The 25,509-nt window shown below is 39.0% G+C and overlaps 1 protein-coding gene and 1 long non-coding RNA gene across 6 annotated transcripts in view; one reads left to right on the forward strand and one right to left on the reverse strand.

Annotated features, from left to right (window-relative positions):
- The window catches only part of LOC118924102 (uncharacterized), a 257,912-nt gene that overhangs the window by 193,138 nt on the left and 39,265 nt on the right, over positions 1–25,509 (forward strand). Inside the window, exons 4-5 of one of the 3 annotated variants that reach the window (XR_005029456.2) lie at positions 9,332–9,395; positions 15,784–20,894. The exons of the other annotated variants lie outside the window; for them this stretch is intronic. This is a non-coding gene — a long non-coding RNA (uncharacterized LOC118924102). Of the gene's footprint in view, positions 1–9,331; positions 9,396–15,783; positions 20,895–25,509 lie in introns of those variants that run through there. 3 annotated transcript variants of the gene reach the window in all.
- Positions 1–25,509, reverse strand: part of SYNPO2 (synaptopodin 2) — a 167,673-nt gene that overhangs the window by 72,205 nt on the left and 69,959 nt on the right. The gene's annotated exons all lie outside the window — the stretch shown is intronic.

Consider the following 25,509-nt stretch of genomic DNA (forward strand, 5'->3'; position numbering starts at 1 on the left):
AGTGTCCCGGCACACTCAGCCCAGCAGCTGGGAATCCCAGGGAACTACAGATGCCCTAACCCCCGGGGTGGCAATGCAACTCTGAGGCCACTCACAGTAATAAACAGCCTCCCGCCTGTTCCCTCTCTGGCTCGGCCCCGCCATAGCAGAGCAGCAGCCTGAGACCGGCCATGCCCACAGCAGCCATGCAGAGCATTCTCTGGGCCAGACTCAGAGGCCCTGTCGGGGCACAGCTGCCCAGCACAAGCAGCTAGGGGGCACCATTCTCAAAGGAAGGGAAGGTGACAGGGAAGCAGGAAGGGACTTTGTTCTCCCAGCTGACACAAGTGCCAACTGCCTACAACTACCTCTATTGATATGAAAAAGCAGAAGAATTTGATACAGACAAGAATAACCCAGACATCTCCTGAGAGGGAACCTAGGAAGATAGATTTAACCAATCTTCCTGAAAAAGAATTCAAAATAAAGGTCTTAACCATGCCATTAGACTGCAGAGAAAAATGCAAGAGCTAACAGATAAAGTTGGGAGGGAGTATACAGAAATAAAACAATCTCTGAAAGGACTTAAAAGCAGAATGAACGAGGTGCAAAAGACTGTTAATGGAATAGAAACCAGAGAACAGGAATGCATAGAAGCTGACATAGAGAGAGATAAAAGGATCTCCAGGAATGAAACAATATTAAGAGAACTGTGTGACCAATCCAAAAGGAACAATATCCGCATTATAGGGGTACTAGAAGAAGAAGAGAGAGAAAAATGGATAGAAAGTATATTTGAAGAAATAATTGCTGAAAACTTCCCCAAACTGGGGGAGGAAATAGTCGCTCACACCATGGAAGCTCACAGAGCTCCCAACAGAAGGGATCCAAAGAGGACAACACCAAGACACATAATAATTAAAATGCAAGGTTCAAGGACAAGGACAGAGTATTAAAGGCAGTCAGAGAGAGAAAAATGGTCAACTACAAAGGAAAACCCATCAGATTTCTCAACAGAAACCTTACAGGCCAGAAGAGAATGGCATGATATATTTAATGCAATGAAACAGAAGGGCATTGAACCAAGACTACTGAATCCAGCATGATTATCATTTAAATATGAAGGAGGGATTAAACAATTCCCAGACAAGCAAAAGTTGAGGGAATTTGCCTCCCACAAACCACCTCTACAGGGTATTTTAGAGGAATTGCTCTAGATGGAAGCACTCCTAAAGCCAAATAGATGTCACCAGAAAAAATAAAATTACAGCAAAGAAAGCAGAACAATCAAATACTAACTAAGGGCAAAAAATAAAATCAACTGCCCACAAAAGCAGTCAAAGGAAACACAAAAGAGCACAAAATAAAACATGTAACATACAAAAAAGGGAGAGAAATAAAGAATCATCAGACTGTGTTTATAATAGCTCAATAAGCAAGTTAAGTTAGACAGTAAGATAGTAAAGAAGCTAATCTTGAACCTTTGGTAACCACAAACCTAAAGCCTGCAATGGCAATAAGTACATATCCTTCAATAATCACCCTAAATGTAAATGGAGTGAATGCACAAATCAAAAGACACAGAGTAACAGAATGGATTAAAATGCAAGACCCATATTTATGCTGCTTACAAGAGACTCACCTCAAACCCAAAGACATGCACAGACTAAAAGTCAAGGGATGGAAAAAGATATTTCATGCAAACAATAGGGAGAAAAAAGCAGGTGTTGCAGTACTAGTATCAGACAAAATAGACTTCAAAACAAAGAAAGTAACAAGAAATAAAGAAGGACATTACATAATGATAAAGGGGTCAGTCCAACAAGAGGATATAACCATTATAAATATATATGCACCCAATACAGGAGCACCAACGTTATGTGAAACAAATACTAACAAAATTAAAGGAGGAAATAGAATGCAATGCATTCATTTTAGGTGACTTCAACACACCATTCACTCCAAAGGACAGATCCATCTGACAGAAAATAAGTAAGGACACAGAGGCACTGAACAACACACTAGAACAGATGGACCTAATAGACATCTATAGAACTCAACACCCAAAAGCAACAGGATACACATTCTTCTCAAGTGCACATGGAACATTCTCCAGAATAGACCACATACTAGGCCACAAAAGGAGCCTCAATAAATTCAAGAAGATAGAAATTCTACCAACCAACTTCTCAGACCACAAAGGTATAAAACTAGAAATGAATTGTACAAAGAAAGCAAAAAGGCTCACAAACACATGGAAGCTTAACAACATGCTCCTAAATAATCAATGGATCAACGACCAAATTAAAATAGAGATCAAGCAATATATGGAAACAAATGACAACAACACAAAGCCCCAACTTCAGTGGGACGCAGCAAAAGCAGTTTTAAAAGAGAAGTATATAGCAATCCTGGCCTATTTAAAGAAGGAAGAGCAATCCCAAATGAATAATCTAAAGTCAAAATTATAGAAACTGGGAAAAGAAGAACAAATGAGTCCTAAGTCAGCAGAAGGAGAGACATAATAAAGATCAGAGAAGAAATAAATAAAATTGAGAAGAATAAAACAATAGAAAAAATCAATGAAACCAAGAGCTGCTTCTTTGAGAAAATAAACAAAATAGATAAGCCTCTAGACAGACTTATTAAGAGAAAAAAAGAATCAACACACATCAACAGAATCAGAAATGAGAAAGGAAAAATCACAATGGACCCCACATAAATACAAAGAATTATTAGAGAATACTATGAAAACCTATGTGTTAACAAGCTGGAAAACCTAGAAGAAATGGACAGCTTCCTAGAAAAATACAACCTCTCAAGACAGACCAAGGAAGAAACAGAAAATCTAAACAGACCAATTACCAGTAACGAAATTGAAGCAGTAATTTGAAAACTACCCAAGAGCAAAACCCCTGGGCCAAATGGATTTACCTCGGAATTTTATCAGACATACAGAGAAGATATAGTACCCATTCTTCTTAAAGTTTTCCAAAAAAATAGAAGAGAAAAGAATACTCCCAAACTCATTCTATTACCCTAATACCAAAACCATGCAAAGACCCCACCAAAAAAGAAAATTACAGACCAATATCCCTGATGAACATAGATGCAAAAATACTCAACAAAATATTAGCAAACCAAATTCAAAAATACATCAAGAGGATCATATACCATGAACAAGTGGGATTCATCTCAGGGATGCAAGGATGGTACAACATTCAAAAATGCATCAACATCGTCCACCACATAAACAAAAAGAAGGACAAAAATCACATGATCATTTCCATAGATGTTGGAAAAGCATTCGACAAAATTCAACATCCATTCATGATAAAAACTCTCAACAAAACAGGTATAGAGGGCAAGTACCTCAACATAATAAAGACTATATATGACAAACCCATAGCCGACATTATACTTAACAGAGAGAAGCTGAAAGCTTTTCCTTTAATATCGGGAACAAGACAAGGCTGCCTACTCTCCCCACTTCTATTCAACACAGTACTGGAGGTGCTAGCCATGGCAATCAGACAACACAAAGAAATAAAAAGCATCCAGGTAGGCAAGGAAGAAGCTAAACTGTCCCTGTTTGCAGATGACATGATATTGTACATAAAAAACCCTAAAGAATCCACTCCAAAACTACTAGATCTAATATCTGAATTAAGCAAAGTTGTGGGATACAAAATTAATACACAGAAATCTGTGGCTTTCCTATACACTAACAATGAACTAGCAGAGAGAGAAATCAGGAAAACAATTCCATTCATAGCTGCAACGAAAAGAATAAAATACCTAGGAATAAACCTAACCAAGGACGTGAAAGACCTATACTCTGAAAACTATACAAGACACTCATGAGAGAAATTAAAGAAGATAACAATAAATGGAAACACATCCCATGCTCATGGATAAGAAGAATTAATATTGTCAAAATGGCCATCCTGCCTAAAGCAATCTATAGATTCAATGCAATTCCTATCAAAATACCAAAAACCATCTTCAACAAACCAGAGAAAATCATCCTAAAATTCATATGGAACCAAAAAAGACCTCGAATAGCCAAAGCAATCCTGAGAAGGAAGACTACAGCAGGGGGAATTATGCTCCCCAACTTCAAGCTCTACTACAAAGCCACAGTAATCAAGACAATTTGGTACTGGCACAAGAACAGATCCATAGACCAGTGGAACAGACTAGAGAGCCCTGATATAAACCCAACCATATATGGTCAATTAATATATGATAAAGGAGCCATGGACATACAATGGGGAAATGACAGCCTCTTCAACAACTGGTGTTGGCAAAACTGGACAGCTACATGCAAGAGAATGAAACTGAATTATTGTTTAACCCCATACACAAAAGTAAACTCGAAATGGATTAAAGACTTGAATGTAAGTCATGAAATCATAAAACTCTTAGAAGACAACATAGGCAAACATCTCCTGAGTATAAGCATGAGCAACTTTTTCCTGAACCCATCTCCTCAAGAAAGGGAAATAAAAGCAAAAATGAACTCATGGGACTACATTAAATTGAAAAGTTTTTGTACAGCAAGGGACATCATCAACAAAACAAAAAGACATCCAACAGTATGGGAGAATATATTTGTAAATGACATATCTGACAAGGGGTTACCATCCAAAATATATAAAGAACTTACACACCTCAACACCCAAAAAGCAAATAACCTGATTAACAAATGGGTGGAGGATATGAATAAACACTTCTCCAAAGAAGAAATTCAGATGGCCAACAGACACATGAGAAGATGCTCCACATCACTAATCATCAGGGAAATGCAAATTAAAACCACAATGAGGTATCACCTCACACCAGTAAGGATGGCCAGCATTGAAAAGACTAAGAACAACAAATGCTGGCAAGGATGCAGTGAAAGGGGAACCCTTCTACACTTCTGGTGGGAATGTAAGGTAGTTCAACCATTGTGGAAAGCAATATGGAGGTTCCTGAAAAAATTAAAAATAGAAATACCATTTGACCCAGGAATCCCACTCCTTGGAATTTAACCAAAGAATACAACTTCTCAGATTCAAAAAGACATATGCACCCCTATGTTTATTGCAGCACTTTTTACAATAGCCAAGATATGGAAGCAACCTAAGTGTCCAACAGTAAATGAATGGATAAAAAAGATGTGGTACATATATACAATGGAATACTATTCAGCCATAAGAAAGAAACAAACCCTACCATTTGCAACAACATGGATGGAGCTGGAGGACATTATGCTCAGTGAAATAAGCCAGGCGAAGAAAGGCAAATGCCAAATGATTTCCCTCATTCATGGAGTATAACAATGAAGCAAAACTGAAGGAACAAAATGGCAGCAGACTCACAGACTCCAAGAAGGAACTAGTGGTTACCAAAGGGGAGGGGTGTGGGAGGGCGGGTGGGCAGGGAAGGAGAAGGGAACTGAGGGGTATTACGTTTAGTACACATGGTGTGGGGGATCATGGGGAGAAGAGTGTATCACAGAGAAGGGACATAGTGGATCTCTGACAACTTGCAGCACTGATGGACAATGACTGCATTGGGGTATATGTGGGGACTTGATAATATGGGTAAATGTAGTAACTGCATTGTTTTTTCATGTGAAATCTTCATAAGAGTGTATATCAATCATACCTTAATACAAAATTTAAAAAAATAAAGAAATAAAAAACCCTAAATACTCCACTCCAAAACTACTAGAACTAATATCAGAATTCAGCAAAGTTGCAGGATACAAAATAGACAGAAATATGTGGCTTTCTTATACACTAACAATGAGCTAATAGAAAGAGAAATCAGGAAAAGAATTCCATTCACAATTGCATCAAAAAGAATAAAATACCTAAGAATAAACCTAACCAAGGAAGTGAAAAACCTAGACCCTGAAAACTACAAGACACTCTTAAGAGAAATTGAAGAGTACACTAACAAATGGAAAATCATGCCATGCTCTTGGCTAGGAAGAATTAATATTGTCAAAATGGCCATTCTGCCCAAAGCAATCTTCAGATTCAATGCAATCCCTATCAAATTACCAACAGCATTCTTCAACGAACTGGAACAAATAGTTCAAAAATTCATATGGAACCTCCTAAGACCCCAAATAGCCAAAGCAATCCTGAGAAGGAAGAATAAAGTGGTGGGGGTCTCGCTCGCCAACTTCAGGCTCTACTACAAAGCCACAGTCAAGAGAATTTGGTACTGGCACAAGAACAGACCCACAGGCCAGTGGAACAGAATAGAGACTCCAGACATTAACTCAAACATATATGGTCAATTAATATATGATAAAGGAGCCATGGACATACAATGGGGAAATGACAGTCTCTTCAACAGTTGGTGTTGGCAAAACTGGACAGCTACATGTAATAGAATGAAACTGGATCATTGTCTAACCTTATACACAAAAGTAAATTTGAAATGGATCAAAGACCTGAACATAAGTCATGAAACCATAAAACTCTTAGAAAAAAACATAGGCAAAAATCTCTTGGACATAAATATGAGCGACTTCTTCATGAACATACCTTCCCAGGCAAGGGAAACAAAAGCAAAAATGTACAAGTGGGACTGTATCAAGCTGAAAAGCTTCTGTACAGTGAAGGACACCACCAAGAGAACAAAAAGGCATCCTACAGTATGGGAGAATATATTCATAAATGACAGATCCGATAAAGGGCTGACATCCAAAATATATAAAGAGCTCACCCACCTCAACAAACAAAAAGCAAATAAGCCAATTAAAAAATGGGCAGAGGAGCTGAACAGACAGTTCTCCAAAGAAGAAATTCAGATGGCCATCAGACACATGAAAAGATGCTCCACATCACTAGTCATCAGAGAAATGCAAATTAAAACCACATGAGATATCACCTTACACTGGTAAGGATCACCACCATCCAAAAGACAAACAACAACAAATGTTGGCGAGGTTTTGGAGAAAGAGGGACCCTCCTACACTTCTGGTGGGAATGTAAATTAGTTCAACCATTGTGGAAAGCAATATGGAGGTTCCTCAAAAAGCTCAAAATAGAAATACCATTTGACCCAGGAATTCCACTCCTAGGAATTTACCCTAAGGATGCAGCAGCCCAGTTTGAAAAAGACAGATGCACCCCTATGTTTATCATAGCACTATTTACAATAGCCAAGAAATGGAAGCAACCTAAGTGTCCATCAGTAGATGAATGGATAAGGAAGATGTCATACATATACACAATGGAATATTATTCAGCCATAAGAAGAAAACAAATCCAACCATTTGCAACAACACGGATGGAGCTAGAGGGTATTATGCTCAGTGAAATAAGCCAGGCAGAGAAAGACAAGTACCAAATGATTTCACTCATATGTGGAGTATAAGAACAAAGAAAAAATTGAAGGAACAAAACAATAGCAGACTCATAGAACCCAATAATGGACTAACAGTTACCAAAGGGAAAGGGACTGGGGAGGATGGGTGTGAAGGGAGGGATAGGCGGGGGGAAAGAAAGGGGGCCTTACGATTAGCATGTATAAAGTGGGGGGGGCACAGGGAGGGCTGTGCAACACAGAGAAGTAGTGACTCTACAGCATCTTACTATACTGATGAACAGTGACTGTAATGGGGTTTGTGGGGGGGACTTGGGGTAGGGGTAGGGGAGAGCCTAGTAAACATAATGTTCCTCATGTAATTGTAGATTAATGATACCAAAATAAAAACAAAACAAAACAAAACAAATACATGATAATTTAATAACTGATAGCAACTAGCAGACGTGTAATAAAGGAATAATTCACTACTTTTTTTGTGTGTAGAAGAATCAATTGTATGTCTCCATCTTAGAAACATTTTATGTGTTGATAAGAATAAATACAGAAATGGTTTTATAACTGAATTATAATCATTTAACAATGAATTTTAATAGGTATTTTCCAGAATTAATATAGCTTGATAAAGTTAAATATCCTACAAAACAAAAAAACAAAAAACAGGATACTATATAAAATGTGTACAGCTTTATTTCTCAACCACCAATTCTCTGTATTTTAAGTTAAGGTGATATAAATGTGGATGAGTGATAGCTGGGCTTCAACCTCTGTTCTTGATAATATGGGATACAGATTAAACAACAGACTGGAGGATTCAAAAGCATGAAATAGTCAATATTCTAGTTCAAGTACTCTGAGTGACTACAGAATAAATTTATTTTCCTCTTAGCGTTTTCATATTGTCATCTGGAATTTGTATTTATTAAGAGATCATGATTTATGAAAGTAATTGCTCAAACCGTAGTTCATAGTTACATGAATTTTTGAGGTCTGATTTGTATGCCCCCCATAGATGTATTGATACCCCATTATTGTGCTGAATATATCTTGTAGTGTGTGAATAATATCCAGTGAACAAATATTGAGCATATATTTTACGGAAGGCCCACAAACACATACAATCTAGTAAACAGTGATGTGTATAAACAACTATGAAGTAAGTCTGTAAATAGTGTCCTCCAGGTACACAAGGTGGCAATATGTCCTTCTGATATAGAGTTGAGGGCAGGATTTTAGATAATTTACTCAGGAAAGGGCTTATGAAGGAAATTGCATTTGGTCTGGGCCTCAAAGCATACATAAAATTTTGTAGGTAGTGGTAGGCAGAGAGAACATGCCAGGCGTGAGCAATGCTGTGGCAGTGGGTAAGCATTACCAATGTTCCAGGGACAGCAAGGTGGGCAGAGGGTGTGGGGGGTGGAGATAGGAGGGGGATGGGGAGGAATGGAAGGCAGGTCTGTACAGGAAGGCGGGAGCTATAGAGGTATTTGCATTTTGTGCCTAGGGAATGAGAGGTGTTACAGGGCTGCAAGCATGGAAGCAATGTCCAGAATGACTTACAGGAGAAAGGGATCAATCCAGAAATGCCTCTGGAAGGCCATCATGTCAGTCCAGGTGCTGAGTGATAAAGGTCTGAGTGACAGTGACGGCACTGGAAATGACATGTGACTCTGTGTTTTGTGGGGCGGAGTGTTACTGAAAAATGGAATTCAATTTAGGGCTGCTATAGGGTAAAGCAATATTTTGGGCAAAAGGGAAAAGGTTAAAGTTGTGCACATAAAAAGGTTACAGCCACTTTTCAACAAATGGGTTAAATGTATGTGTGTGTCATGTCAGAAGTTGTTAATGTGATATGTGCAGGTACATTCGTACCCATAATTAGCCATAAAGTCCTGGTATCATGTCCAAAGAGCATTTTTAAAAAGTGAAAGTGAAAAACATAATACTCTGGAAGCAGGGTATTCCACTAAATCCCAGTGATAATCAATACTTTGTAAATAAGATTATTTTTCCATTTCAGCAAACCATTAGAACAAGTGGACAATCCGTTGGGATACAGATAGGCAGCCAATCAGCAGAACAAGGTAATATAACTACTCTGGTTATTCATAAATTAACTGGTGACAAGGATGATGTGGAGACAAAGTTTCCCAGCAAATGGTTTGACATGCTTTTCTTGTAAAAAACAAAAGAGAGAGAGTATTAGACCCAATTCTTTTGTGTTTTACTTCTTTCCCTTTCTATTACACTACAGAAAATGTTATATTTTATTTTACATGTAACTAGATAATTGAAGAAAATGACTACCTAGAATTCTAAAAATTAAAATGGTAACACGATATAGTCATTGAGTCAAACAACTGCAGGGTGAATATTCACTACAGAGGCAACTTTGGACTAAATTTTGGGGGAACTAAGAAAAAGAAGAGGCTCAACTCATTCATAGAGAAGCTTGAAATTTAGTTGAGCAAAGCTGGCTAAAGAACAAAAATTCAGTACATTATAATATTGTAGGGCATTAACATTACCAAATAATTCATTCAGAGAATTTGGAAATTTCCAATCCTCAATTTCCACAATAACACATAATTCCCCAATAAAACGTTCACGCAACAACTTGATATCATCAAACTACTTTGGACTATAATGGGGGATGGTTTGCCGGGTTCACTCACTTGGCTAGTGACCCAGTACCTCAAACCAGCTTTGCAGAGCTCCTGAGTGGAAGTCATGTATTTGCAAAATTACAAATGGCAATGTCATGAACATTAGGGATTACTTGGAAGAAGTAAAAACTGTGATTGCTAATCCTATACATGGTCAAGTACTAATTAGCAAGATATCTATTCAAAAGGGACCAAAATGATGGGGAAATCCCTAGAGCAGAGTTGAGGCTTCACAGAAGAGGTAGGCTGTATTAAGAATGAGTCATGCTCAGGACTGGTAGTGATGAGAGGAGGGAAGCAGGTGAAGGGCGGGCGGAGGAAGGAAGACATCCCAGCGAGGGGTCCAGCTGCCTGGTTTCTCACCTCTGGGCTCTTTTTTGCCATCAGTGGGATGGCTGGATCCCACCCACAGGCTTAGCACCATCTCAGCCACTAAAATCAATCTTTTTCTTGGGCAAGAGAGATTTCAGAAGCTCTAGCAGAAGGCAGCAAGCCTATCATTTCAATGGCAGGTGCCATAACAGGCACTTTGTTTAATCATCATATGAAATCTGTAAAATATTTATGATTTTCCCCATTTTTTATATATAAAGTAATCAAGGCTCACAAAAGTTAAGGAACTTGCACATGATCATACAGGTAGGAGCAGGAGAATGCAATTCAAGTCCAAAGGCTCTTGCTAAGATAGATTCCCTCTCGGGCCCTGGAACACATATTCTTAGCCCTGTGTTTTTCTGGCACAGGACTGGGTCACCTGCTGTTGGTCAGCTTGGACTGGGTGACCGAGATTTAATAAACTTCTCCCTGTTCTAGAGGTCAGTCCTGTAACTCTGTTCCTGCTTGTCTTTCCTGCCCTCAGTGAATTGCATGATAATCCAAATCTTCTAGGATGGGAAACTTTTCTTGCCCTTGTCGTACCTCCTCCTCCTCTCATGGGTGGGAGTCCTGTTCTTAGATTATACCCAAATGCTTGGACTCCACTGCTCTGTGTCATGAGGCATCTCAGGTGTGGTCATGACCCTAGATTCCTCAGAATGCCTGTCTTGGGCCCTTCTTCTCTGTCGTCCATATACAAGCCCATTCCCACTCTTTTTCTGAAAGGAACTGCTTGCCCAGCCTACCCCCTAATTTTCTGTCCCCACACTTGTCCCTAAATCAATTCTACTTGTTAGACTTATCTTCCCTCTAGTACTAGTACTAGACAGATGTGAGAATCTATCCCAAATTATTGATCATTCTATGTGCAGGTCTCTGTCCAGCTCCTTTAGCCCTATGACTGGGCTATGTGTGACCCATCATGTAAGCGGCAGAATAGTAGTGGGAAAGGCAGGGAGGTGCAGAGTCTGACCTAACAAGGGTAGGAGGGTGGGTGGGACAGGTCGTTGAAAGTAAAGGTGGATTGGTGGGGCCAAACTGCATTAAAAACAGTTCTAAATGCCAGGATGAGACACTTGCATATAACCCAGTAGTGATGAGAAATTACTGGTTCTTAAGCACTGGAGGGAGATTAGTCAGTGTGCAGAATGGACTGGAGAGAAGAAGAAACTAAGAAACCATTGAAGTTGTGCAAACATGAAGTGATGAGGGCCTGGATTCGAGTTTACCTGTAATAACCCACAGGACAGAGATAAGAGATACAATTTGAAGCAAAAGCTAGGCTCACTGAGAGACTGGATTTATAGGAAGCAGAAATCAAAGTGACTAATTATGGTAGTATCACTGGTAAAAGCAAAGGAATGTAGGAATCAAAATACTGAGGGAAGGACCCTAAATCCCAGCTCTCTTCCCAAGATGTTTCAGTGATAACACTGATGATACTTGAGAATGTTGCTAGCAAGTATTTGAGCAGAAGGATGTATTGAAATCAGTTGAATTACTGAAATAAGTCTAGAAGGCAAAGAGAAAAGGGAGATAAGTGTATCAATTTGGGACAGACACAGGAATAGAAATCATGAATGTGAATGAGGGAACTGCACAGGAATTCAAACCTAATCTGGCAAACAGTCCACAGTGTCACACAATTTTCTGAGTATGGGACCCTGCTGGGCTGGTAGCCAAAGATGGGCAAGGTTAAAGATAGACCGAATATTCAAAAATAAGAAAATCTGGTATATAGTTTGGCTCTAAAAAAATGCACCTCTATACCTGAGTATGGAATATGCAGCGCGTAAGAACTGCACTGCACCTTGGATGATACAAGGCCTGTGTGCATGTCCCGTCTCATCCCACTGAGAAACGCTGCAGGTGTTGCTTGCTAGGCTGATTCTTTTTTGGGCACCAAAATGTGCTCTCCCATTAAGCTGTTGTCAAAATGCCTCTTTTACCATATGACCCAGTAATTCCACTTCTAGGAATTTACCCAAAGAAAACAAAAAACTCTGATTCTTAAAGATACACGCACCCCTATGTTTATCACAGCACTATTTACAATAGCCAAGATATGGAAGCAACCAAAGGGTCCATCAACAGATGAATGGATACAGAAGAGGTAGTACATATACACAATGGAGTATTATTCAGTCATAAGAAGGAAGAAATCCTGCCATTTGCAACAACATGGGTGGACATAGAGGGTATTAAGTTAAATGAAATAAGCCAGGTGGAGAAAGACAAGTATCATGTGATTTCACTTTTACATGGAATCTAAAAAAATAAAACAAACAAAACAGCAATAGACTCATAGACACTGAGAAGTCACTGGTGGTTACCATGGGGGAGAGGTTGGGGTGGATGGGTGAAATGGGTGAAGGGGATAGAGGCACTAAATCTCTGTCACAATATAAATTAGTGACAGGAATAAAAGTACAGCACAGAGAATAAGTCGTAGTTCTGTAACATCATTCTATATTGATGGATAATAACTAAACTAATTAGGGTGAGAAAAAAACACCTCTCTTCATAGATCAAATGCAGTAATAGCTGAGTTTAATTTTCATTCTCAATTCGAAAATTTACATCATGTGACCAAGACAAGCAAGCTGCTGATTGTTTCTAAGTCAGCGTCCTTAGCTGTAAATTGGGAAAAGTAATACCTGGCTTTCCCTTTCCATGACAAAAGAGGAATCTAAAAAAGCTCCTTTTTAAAATACATTCTGAGTGACGGCAGATTGCTTATTTCAGTGTGACTCTTTTAGCTTCTTTGTTCAGAGATTCTGATGGGTGTAGTCAATATAACTTTTATGTAACTTCAAGACTAAACTAGGCTTCTTTTAGTTCTGATCCTAATTAAAATACAAAATTTTAGTTAAAAAATTAAAGGAAAGAACAAAAATGTGGACATTTATGGTGAGTTCTTTTGTGGGAAAGGAACTTCTTGGATCTGAACTGGCATCTGCCCAATAGTATTCTGAGTTCAGTAAATAACTCAGCACACACGGATTTGATTTCCAATGAAAAACATAAAGCTTAAAAAGTAAGTGGAAAGTACTTGGCAGGGTGCAGATTTACATTTGAGGAAGGGAAATTTTTGGTGGTTGGCCATATCTGGCAGGCCCAGGGATCAGCCCATCCCCACTCATCACACTACCAGAAACTGCCAGTTATCATTGGCACTGTGCTGAGCTTTCTCAAATAAATAGGCACCACCCTGACAGGCAGCTGACCCCTGTGTGAGCTCAGCATGCATGCTTGTGCACAGACAGTGCACAGATCTGCCTTACAAGTGAATGAGTCATTGAAGAAATGAAGACTCCCTATAATATATAAAGTACTTTCTAAAATGCAGGGAAAATATATTTGATGTACTATACTTATCTTCTTTAAGATATCAGTCTGAATACAGGTCTCTTTTCCCATTGTGGTAATGTTTTACAGCACAGTCAAAGAATAAAAGCTTTTAGATGATTTACCTAGAGTTGTGCATCTAAGAAACAGTAGAACAGAAATTCAAACTCACAACTGTTTCATCAAATACTTCCCATACATTTGCTGCCTGCAAAAAAATATTGTGGGTGGGAACAGGAGGCTGGTGAGAAAGCCAGCTTCCAGAATTGGTATTTCTGATTCTAAGACATCTAATCATTTCTCATGATCAAAGGAAAAGCACTAAAATTATTAAGCATTCATCTTGGGATGAAAAATAAACAACTTCAGAGAGATTGCTGTGGCTTGCCCCAGGTCATACAGCTAGCATTTGGGGGAGCCAGGATTCAAAGCCAGAAATATGTGACTTCAAATGTTAAGCAAAGGCTAAAACATTGTCACGTCTTTAAGCCTGATGTCAATCCTAGGAGAAGAATGCTAGCAGTGATAGAAAGAATTTGGAGTCAGCACATAAGATACAGATTTGCTAGGCTTCCTTATGAGTTAGTTCAGAGAAATTAGCTCTTGCATTTTGGGAGCAGGAGAGGGGAAGAAACATATATATATATTTAATGTTATATATATAACATTTAAAAAATATATATCTATAAAAGAAATACTTACGTTACATATAAAATATATATAAATGGGAGTATGCTTGCAGGCTCAGGTTTCTTTTTGTATGCATGATGAATATTCTGTCTTCTTTCTTTCTTTTATGTTTGATGAGAGTTTCAATCCGAAGAAGTTAGGAGAGTTCCTACATCAGAATTTCTGCAGAGATTAGAGCTCTACATGTAAAACTGCAGTGGTGTTGAGGACAATTTTCAAAGCACTTATAAGAGTCACTAGGGCTACACCGCAAGATCTACCCCTGTAGAAGAATTTGGTGTTGGGGAGATGATTTTTCCCCCTTGCGTACTTTCTCAAAAGAGGGAAATTCCATTCCCCTCACAGAAGGGACAACATGACACTTCTGGATGTCTCCTGCCCCTTCTCCCATGGGAAAAGTAGTTAATTTGACTGGGGGACATCTTGAAAGCCATTGAACCATGATTTTTCCAAAGACTATGGGTATTGAGTTGACAATCTCAAGGTGGCCAATCCCTTCTCTTACTGTCTTGGACTGTCCCTGCTCATGGGCAGTGCGCTCGCCTGTGCTTCAAGATCCAGGGAGTAAGCAAACTGCCTGAGGGAGGACCAGTTAGACTTCTGCTCCCTCTGCCAGCTCTCCTGCCTGCGAACTGGGGAGTCTGGTTGGCCCAATACCAGAGGCCAATCAACTTTAATTTTTAGTAAGTGTGAATTCTCTTAAAAGAACGGTTATTTTAACCTCAGCTCCAAGTCACACTGTCCAGTCTACCTTTATTGTAGAAAACTGATAACTTGGCGTGCATACCTGAAAGGAAAGCAGGATGTGTGAGTGCTACTCTAAGCCTTGAACACTTGGGAACTTTGACATAAGCATGTCAGTCTTCTCTGTCTTGGGAACATCGGCATAACATAATCATCAGCAGGATATGGTTCCTTGTTCTTAAGTTAGGGGTTCATTTTACTGTTTTTCTTTGCTTTTCCCTTAAAAGACAGATAATAAGTATCTCTTGATTGATTAGATTAAGTTACTAAACAGAAGTTGGTGTTTAATCTTATTTGAGCCCAAACAGCTGGCCTAAGGCACTGAGCAAATCAGAAATCAAACGTATCCATCTTCACGTCAGAGAATAACATCTTGTATTTGAGGATGAAGGGAGAGGAGGAAGCGGAGAAGGTACTGATGGGGCCTCTCACTGGCATCAGGAAGTGCTCAGTCTGAAAGCCACTCCGGCCTCCCGCCACCTCTGGAAGTGTCATGCTAACAGCTGGTAAGCCCTAGGAGGGAACAGGTTACCAGGGGCCAAAAGAAATGAAAAAACTACATGTACTCTGGAATTTATACTGCCGGTCCTCTAAGAAAAGCAGAAGTAACCCCTCTGATTGATTGCTTTATTCATTCATTTATTCACAGGGAGTTAAAAAGCACCTACTATGCAACCAGGACTCATCTAGGTAGCAGTTTTCTCTGCACAGACGAATGCGTCCAAGATGAAGGGAACCTTTAGAATGACCGATGTGGTTACAGGTCAAACCATGTTCTCCAAATCAACTTTACCAATAATAAAGTTGATTTTTTAAAAAACTCCATCTATCTAATTCTGGTCTATTTCTTAATTGGTTCAGAAATTAAAAGAGGAGAGGAGGATAATTAATTATTGCCCCCTAAATTTTCACAACATGCTCATTATGTAACAACTTAATTGTATGGAATCTTTTCTTAAACTATTTTTAGTATAGAAACGTTTTCATCAACCAACTTTTGGTAAGTACCAATGGACAGTGGTTAGACGGTGCACTCCCTGCCATGCTCCTGTGATTCAACCAACTGAAGAACCACACTGGCCATAGGATGGAGGAGACTGAAAGAAGTTGCCCCAGTAGAAGGCTGTTCCATTTCCCATGGAGACAGGTTGGGTTTGGGTAAGACTCCCAAGGTGAAGTTTAAGGTTTCCATTCAGGGCCCTTATATGTGGAAAGGCAGCCAAGGCCCCCATTGTACACCATACAGTGTGACTTCAATAACTTAATCCTAGAAAAACTTTGGAGCAAATACAACTAAATGCCTACCTTAACCATAACAAAATGAAAAACTTAAAGCATTTAACATTGAGCAATAGTGCCTTTGTATTATTTATACAGCATTGAGGACTTTGAGCAAAGCCCCTAGTGTTTTCCTTGTGTTTTCAAAACATACTCTTGGTAATGCAACAAACTAACTCACTAAATAGGTTTTTTGACTCTTCTTACCAGTTAAACGTCAGAATCATCCTCTCAAAACACCCACCTTGGTTCTGGAGCATTAGATCTGTAGTTCTCTGTTGTGGCAGTAATTGGATATAGCAGAACCAGTTTTCTCTTACAATCCCCCCAGATTTATAACAATAAAATAAGGTTACCTGCACTTTGAAGTATATTTATCTTTCTATTATTTACAAATACATTTGTAATTGGAGAGTTAAGTGCGGTGGTTAGGATACAGGCATGCATCATCTTGTCCAAGGGAGGTATCACTCAAGGTATCAAAAGGTATATAGTTAAAAAAAAAAAGGCAGGGAGAAGCAAAACCCATTCCTGTTTGTCTTAGAATATCGAGGAGTACTACAAGACAGATTTAGTCTCTAGTGACTGTGTCATGGATCCTGATCAGAAATAACCACTGAGGCTCTTGTTTGGCAGAAATGGTAACACAGCCATTGGAAATTTCTCAGTAAGACATCTGCTTATTTATACTTGGTTCCCACTAAACTGTGAGCACCTAAAGTCAGAAATGAAGTTTATTCATCTCTGAGTTTATTCCTGGGACATGATAGGCATTTGACATGTAATTGTTAAATGAATGAAATCTGTTGATAATTTATAATTTGGGAGTAAAATAGATGTCAGGTAAAGCTTTTGTTGGGTGAATAATGAATACACATTTTCAGCACATGTCCAGGAAGTCTCATGAATGCCAGCTATCAATTTTTGCTGTCATTAAACAGAAGCCCTAGAGAATGGACAAACATGGCACCTAATGCTACGCTAATTAAATGTAGATGCACATATACCTGAAACTAGGAAAGCACTCAATCTTTTTCTTTAAATACTATAATTAAAATTTTAACGGTTTTATCACATATTCACCCATTAATCCATACGATTTTGAGACATTTAAAAAATATGTATTTTATAAAAATTGACTCATCCTATTTTTACTGTTCTGTAACCTTTTTTTCACTTAACAATATTTATTATTATTATGCCATATCAATATAGATAGATGTACATTTACTTTATCCTTTTCAAAGAGTTACATAGTATTCTAATATATGGATTTCAATTCAATTAAAAACTATTTTTTGAATAGCCTGTGTATTCCAGAGAATATTTTAGTACTTGGCATACATCCATGAACAATCTCAATGAAGATTTCTGCCCTCTCTTGCCTTTCCTGTATGAACTGCATTTCATTATCTCCAGTTGAGTGTGAGGAGAAGTGATGTGTGCAAGCATCAGGGACTGGTGAGCTTGGTCCATAAATCCCTCTTGAATCCCCTCCATACTCTTTTTCTCTTCCTTTGGGCTGGGATGGTGATGATGATGGCTGGAATCATCTCAGCAAGAATGAGTTATAGACGGCAGAGTCCCCAGTAAGCTGGGTCACTAAATAATTACTTAGAGTAGGAGCTACCTCTCTTCCTCCTCCCGCTAACTGGGAACATCTACCCTAATCTGTTAAAGTAAAGAAATATAAACTTCTATTTTGTTTCAGCTATTTCTTTTAGGTGTAATGGTTACAGCAGTTTAACCTATCTTAACTAATATATGTGTATTAGTTGCATTGTGAAGCCCAACTCTTTAATTATAGGAAAATATACATATTATAAAATATGCCATTTTAACAACTTTTAAGTATACAGTTCATTGGCATTATATTCACATTGTTAAACCATTGCACCATCCATCCCCAGAACGTTCTTCATCTTCCTAAACTGAAACTTTGCACCAGCTAAACAACTCGTCACCCTTCCCTCTTCCCTGTCCTTGTCAACCACCACCCTACATTCTGTTTCCATGACCTTGAGTACTCTAGGGACCTCAGGTAAGTGAAACCATTTAGTATTTGTCCTTTTGCGACCAGGGAAAATACTCAGTCTTTTACTTGTGCTAACCCCCAATATCTAAATACAAACAATAGACATTACCACGAGGCAATTCTAGGAAGCTTCTCTCTGCTTTTTAAAAGAAGCCAGGTCCTCATCTAGGTAGGTTTTGTTGTCATTTTTACTAACTTTTTCATGTTTTAAAAAATAACTGATTATTTAAAAAACTTATAACCAACTTCTAAGTAAATAGGTATTTCCATATATTAGTGATCTTATAGAAAGAACACCCAGAACTTAATAAAACCCTAGAAGCCTTTAGAAAATCCTGACTCACAAGAACATAATGTTTATTTGGTTTCAGGCCACTGGCTATTTCATTGTTGGGATTTTCCAAGTCAGGCAGTGTTACACTTGTAATATGCAAGGGAGCATAAATAATAATGACCATAAATGAAAAGTTGGCCTTTCCTAATCAGATGTGGAGACTAGGTTTTCCAAATCCAGTGTTCTCTTTAGATCAGCAGAGGGCAGTGAAAGCACTGGTAATTGGCTATATAAATGTTTTATTACAATCTGGGGAGAAACTTTCTATATCCTTACAACTGCATTTTCCATTTTAAACACCACATGTGTAAGTGGTTTAAAAGACACTTAGTGGTTTGGTCTCAGATGTATTTTTGGAACCACACAGAATGTTTAAAAAGTACAATGAAATGTCTATATAGCATTTCATGGACTTATAGTTCAATTTAATATAACAGAAAGAGATGTTTTAGAGGATACTACTATATTGTGACATTGGTCTAAAATTTACCTATATGGTATAGGAGATATTAAAACTGTGGTAAACCTATCAGAGACAAAGGACTGTGTTTATATTAGTGTAGAATTTAAGAACTGCGAGAGATCCTCGAGGAAACTAATGACCCACTCCCCTCTTTTTAACTGACCTGGAAATGTTACTAGAGTCTCTCAACTAGATAAGACTAAGGTATAATCAAAACAGTGGTCTCTTTACACCTTTATTTCTACAGATTTTTGCTTTGCCACACCATATTTCATAATACTTAACCAATTATGACCTCTGGTCTTATTCTCAGGGCTCAAAGGTCTAGGAATCCTCACTTGGAAAATGCAGTAGTGTTCAAAATCACTATGATCTTGTCTTCTGCAAAAGTTTGTTTTCAGGAGGGAGAAATAAACCCAGTTATGTTTACACATTTGAAATTTTTAAAATTTCTCTACCTATAGAAAATCATTATGTGTTTCATGATCTTCAAAAGTAAGACACCCCGACTCCCTGACCTCAACTCCAGGACTAAGTAGAAGACACTCTCTTCTAATCTCAGCAGGTCCACACAGACCTGGCCCCCTTTCCTTCTGGGTATGTCCACCATATCACAGTTAGAAATTTTGCTAGACGGGACTGGAACTGGCTATTAGTGCTTTTTCAGCTGTCTGTGACCTCCCAAAGCCTGGGCTTCGATCTGGAAAATCTGTCACTCACTTTCCCTACTGAGTTAGGAATGTCAACATCAAGGGAAATGGTTAAGTGGCTGATGCAAAAATAATACCCTCTGGGAGAGAAGATACTCAGTAAAGCCAGGACACTGCTGTAATGGTTACTATGGAACATTTTGCCTCTAGACTTTCTTTATCTGGAACACATGAGCTCTGATTGGCATTAGCAAGGTAACCAGGGACAGTCTTCTCACCCTTCAGCAATTTCTTCCTTCCTTAAAGTATACACACTCAGCTCAGGCCCAGGACCTCTTACTTTCATTTTCACTAGTTGGCCCCTCAGCCTGCTTGCTTTGCTCTAAGTCTGGAGCTTTCGGCACATCAGGGGCCAGGCTGAAACCCCAGAGCGGATTCCTCCACTGCCAAACAAGGAAGTGTTCAACGAGCCTTTGGAAACTAATAGCCAAGAGAGCTAAGTTAGCTTATTTGGAAGTTAATATATTGAATGTTATGTATTTTTCACCAAAATCAGACCTTTCATAGATTAGCTGTGTATCTTCATTATATCACATTCTCTAATAAAGGTTAAAGGTGTATGTTTTAAGTAGACTCTACATTCATTTTAAGGTATAAAGGTTTTTTTTCAGAGCCAGGTCAAGGGGAATTCCACCATAGAGGCTCTGTTTTTTTACTACAAAATTTGTGCTGACTCTTATGATTTCTTGAGGAATCTTAGATGGCTAGTATCTAAGGGAATTATCCCTGTGCCGAAAACAGAGAAAAACATAGAACCTCTTTGTACAGAATCTGCTAGGTACTATTCTCTATCCCCTCTCCCAGACGTCAAATGCTTGTCTAGAATTGGCCATTGATGGGGTTCCCTCGTTGTGCCTTCAGCTGGGCTGCTGGGAAATGCACAGAGCCTCTGGCCAAGGACCAAGTGGAGCTTTGTTTTCTTCTGTGCCGAAAGGTGTTGCCACCCGCCAAGGATTAGGTCCTAGGGATTACCTGCTGGTTTGGAAACCTGAGAATCCTGTTACCCCAGGTAACAAAGGGAAGCTATTTGTTTGGAAAGCCCAGTCTCAGGGAATGTCAGACCAAAAGGTCAATTGGAGAGTTAGCAGGAAGCTCAATGATACCTTATTTACATGGCTCCTCTGCAAGATTTTGTTCCCCATGAGGAAGAGAGATAGGGAAGGGAGAGCGGAAGAGAGAGGGAAGAAAATAGGCAGTTTAGATTAGTTCAAATGAGCTTGAAGTTAAAAACTCACTTGCTAGCCAAGTTCAACCACCTAAGCCTCTGTTTCCTGAAATATTAAATGGGAATAATAATAGCTAGGCTATAGGGCTGTTGTAAGGTTCCATTGAGTTAATCTCTATACACTTAGTGCAGCGCCTGGACCATGTCAAATATGTTCAATAAATGTTGACCATTATATTACTGTTATTTTTAGGTAACTGGATAAGAAGGAGGGAAAAGATGTACCTATTGGGAGGTATAGTTCCTTAACTATTACTGATAAGGAAAATGCTGAAATGTCCTAAAATTAAGTGACATTAAGAGCCATAGAACCAGAAAGAGAAAAGCCATTAATGGTCATCAGTTAATAGCTGCAGGCTTTAGCTAACCAGAAACTCCACGTTCCTGGATGAAGTCCTTTCAACAAACACCTAGAAGGTCGCCAGCACCACCGCATCCCCTTGCACGTGACCAGTGTCTGCCATCATCAACAGCCAATCCACGAGCCTTCTCTGTGGACGTACCACCTCTCCCCAGACTTTTCAAGCTTCACATTAGCCCACTTTCTTTATCTTAAATTTAAAGAACTTTCTTTCCTTGAGATTCTGCATAGATGTGTCCTGTTTCTTCAGTTTGGTAGAGAAGTTAGTTTCTGTTAACTGGCCTTGCTGCTGGTGAAACAGAAACTCCCTATCCTAGGACTAGTCCTTTTTCTGGCTAGCATTTTAAAGGTTCAATAAACCCTTTTATTTTAGAGATCTCTCAGCCTCTAGAGTTTTTAGTTTGTCACTACCATTTTATTAACTGATTATTTACAGCCTTGCACGGAAGGACCTACTCTTGAAGTACATCAGTGAATTCAGGTACTCTAAGAACCTCATCAATCTATTCAACCTACATTTAGTATCTATACAACCTGGGACAAAATGGGTCACCATTTGCTCAGGTTGCAGCCTGTACAGGGGAAACTGGGAGAAGGGGTCTCTCACCTCCCAAGCCCTAGATGCCGACTTTGGGTTGCATCATCCCAGAAGAAGTGGCAATATTTTTTTCAGTTTTGCATAAATGTTTCATATGAACTAGCAGCAGTCCTGGAGTCCAATTCCAAATCCCACAGCTCTTTATGATCATGACCAAACCCTCCAGCAATACTGTGGCTTCCCTTCTCCAGCCAAGATTGCAGAAAGCTCCTCCCCTGGGATCTAGCTGCACTCCTAGAGCCCGGCCTCCAGGGAAAGGGACCAGCTCAGACAAGCCTCTCCTATCTACCCGGAAACTGAAAAGGAGAGGGAGACTCTGCATTTTCTTCCTTCCTAGAGAGCCCATACCTCAATTCTTCCAAAAAGTTATTGCCTGAATGTTGAGGTATGGGAGCCAGAAGGAGACAGGATGGAAATAAACTACATTTTCTCTTTCCTTTTGCATTCCAGCAGCCTATCTGAATTGTGGAGAACTTCATAACCAACTTTTGTCATTGAGTCCCTCTGTCTAAATTGCATCTTTTGACCCACTTAGATTAATCCTACTTATCCAGTCAGATTATATTTTCCATGATCTGCCTTCTCATCCCAGGATGAAGGAGGAGCCTCTCTCTTCATAGCATCTTGTACATACTTCCCGGAATATAGATCCAGGAGAACGGGGACTGTGCAGATCTTGTACATGGTTTTATTCCTAGCACCTAAAAAGTCTTGGATACATAGCAGACACTCAGAAAATATTGTTGAATGAGTGGGTGAGTGTCTAAGTGAAACAGTACACATAAAGAAAGGGAGAAAAATAGCATGCAGCCACAAATGTCTTCTATCTGGGGAACAGAGAGTGGCTTCTAGACATGAAAGACCTCCTGCCTGAACACCAAGATGGATTTAGATATGAACACCAAGATGGATCTAGATTTGAATTTTGGGGTGCATGAAAACAACAGAATTACTGCACAATAGAGAACAAGAATATCCCAGAACTGGAGTGTGGGGAGAGGTGGCATGCAGTACAGGAGGACAGCATGAGGAGAATCAGGAAGCAGGAGAGAAGACTGGCAGATTCTGGGTGCTCTGTGGGGAAACTCTGCTGATGGGGGACCAAATAGACTCATAGCAGCAAAGTGCACTATGTCATAGATACGAAGTTTATTGCTCTGTTCTCCCATGACTTGAAAATTCTCAGTTCAAGTCTGGAAACATATTATCAGCCTTGTTTTCCTGATTGCTTTGTGTGGGAGGAAGAGACAGATAGGGGAGTGTGGGAGAGAAGGGAGGAAAAGGAGTTTGGAGTCCCAAGCTTGGGTTTAAGTCCGGACAGAGATAAAAGAACAGCTACAAGATGTACAGAACATCAGAAATCAGCAGAGCTCGCTGTGTGTGCACAACAGGAGTTGTGGGGGTACGCTTCGGCCTTCAACAGGAAATGAAATGCCAGTTTAGTGCTGCTGATCTTCACCAGACCTCAAAGGGCCAGGAGGTCTTAGCTAACACCTGAAGCACATTGTGCATTCTGCCATAAGGGTGAATTTTCTTGTCTGTAACCCCTTTGGACTAGTAGGTCCTTGAAGGTAGGGTTTTTCTTATTTATAAGAGCATCTGTAGCTCTAGCACAGTGTCTAACAGAGAACAGTCACTACTTCTTGAATGGATAAATAGATGGCTTTATCATAGATCTTCATTAAGAACTACCTAAGATAAATTTTAAAAAATCAAAAGGGAGAAAGGAAGAAAGAGAAATAGAGGGAGGAAGAGATGGAGGGAAGGATGGAGGGAAAAAGAATAGAACTTTACTAAGGAAAACCTAAAGGTTTCCTTGGGTAATGTTTTTCCTTATCATTGATTTATCTCTTATCCTCTAAAACTTCCTTTGTTACCTGCTCTATGTTCTAGAATTAGGCTGAGTGGAACCAAAAGCCTGGTGGATAGTCTTCATGAGTGGTCCTCCTCTTATGCAAATCCATGCACATCTAATGGGTTGCAGGCCCATCTCTGTGGGGACCATGCATCACCTGGCCATTACTTAATTAGAAGTATTCACATTTCAAGGACAGAATGTATCCAGGACAGCCCTGGCCTTCATGCTACTATAAATTGATCTAGAGGCTGTACTTAAAGATAAATAACAGGTTTTCCAGACTTTTATGCAAAAAGTCTATTGCAAGTTGTTAGGTCAGAGGATCTGAAGAGATACCCCTGCAAAAAAGGTTTTATAGACAATGGAATAAATTATAACATTTAATAATACTTATTTTAAAAATCAGTTGATTCTCTTTTCCCTGCATATTTGATCAATTAATAGAAGGAATAAGTAAAATATGATGTTTAAGCAAAAGTTAAAGATGCAAAACTTAAAAATATTATTATATTTTTATAATATATCTTATTATTATAGATATATTAAGCATTAAATACATATAATATATCTTATTATTATAGATATATTAAGCATTAAAATAGCAATTGCTGGTAATATATAGTCAGGCAAAAATTATTTCTTGGTGGCCAGTATGAATATGCCCTTCAACTGAACTAATCCACCTTCAAAATTGTAGACAGGATTAAAGTTTAGTTTTTCCTATATGGAAGCATGCTTAAATAGGACAGAAACTACTGTCTGCATACTCGCTGCAATGATCTAACAGGATAGATATTTGTCCAGGACGCCTTGTGGAAAGAATGTGGCTTTGGGCACACAAATGTACTCTCCCACAAAAGGTGTTCTAGAAGTGTTTCCTTCTTAGAATCAAATGTAATAATTGAATTCATTCTCAGATACATTTAATTCTCATTCTCTACCCTGCTTTAAAAAATGTCTTCTCCTTCACTTCTCTCTTCATCTGATGGGACAAAATATACCACCTCGAGGCAAGGTCGGTGCTGCATGTTTGCCATGTAGCTGCTCTGACACAGTGGCCACACCCACAATCTCACTTGGTCCTTAATTTATTGACCCTCAGATTCTGGACCTTACAGGCAGTACATTCCCCAAGGCCAGGATCATGGCTAGTGGCTGGTAGAGAGAAAAGTGCCTATCATTCTCCAGAGATATGACCTGCCAACAAAATGTGGATAAGCTCAAGAAACCATTTCCAAACATGGAAACAGGCCTGGGTCAGTTTGGGGCAGATGGAAGCTTTTGCCAGTTCTTAATTTTGCCAGCCTCCCTAAGTGATTTTTCAACCACTCAAGAAAGGATGAAAGGGAACAAAATGACTTCTATTTCTAACACTTTGGAGCTATTAGAAATCATCAAAGTCTTTCCTAATAAGGAAAATAGATATTAGAAAAACTAGGGATCTGAGGATTATCCCCAAACTCTTGACAATTATGGAACTTTCATAGCAGGGTTAGAATTTTCAGAAAGTAAG

The sequence above is a fragment of the Manis pentadactyla genome, chromosome 5 (assembly GCF_030020395.1).
Source record: "Manis pentadactyla isolate mManPen7 chromosome 5, mManPen7.hap1, whole genome shotgun sequence".
Taxonomy (NCBI): Eukaryota; Metazoa; Chordata; class Mammalia; order Pholidota; family Manidae; genus Manis; species Manis pentadactyla.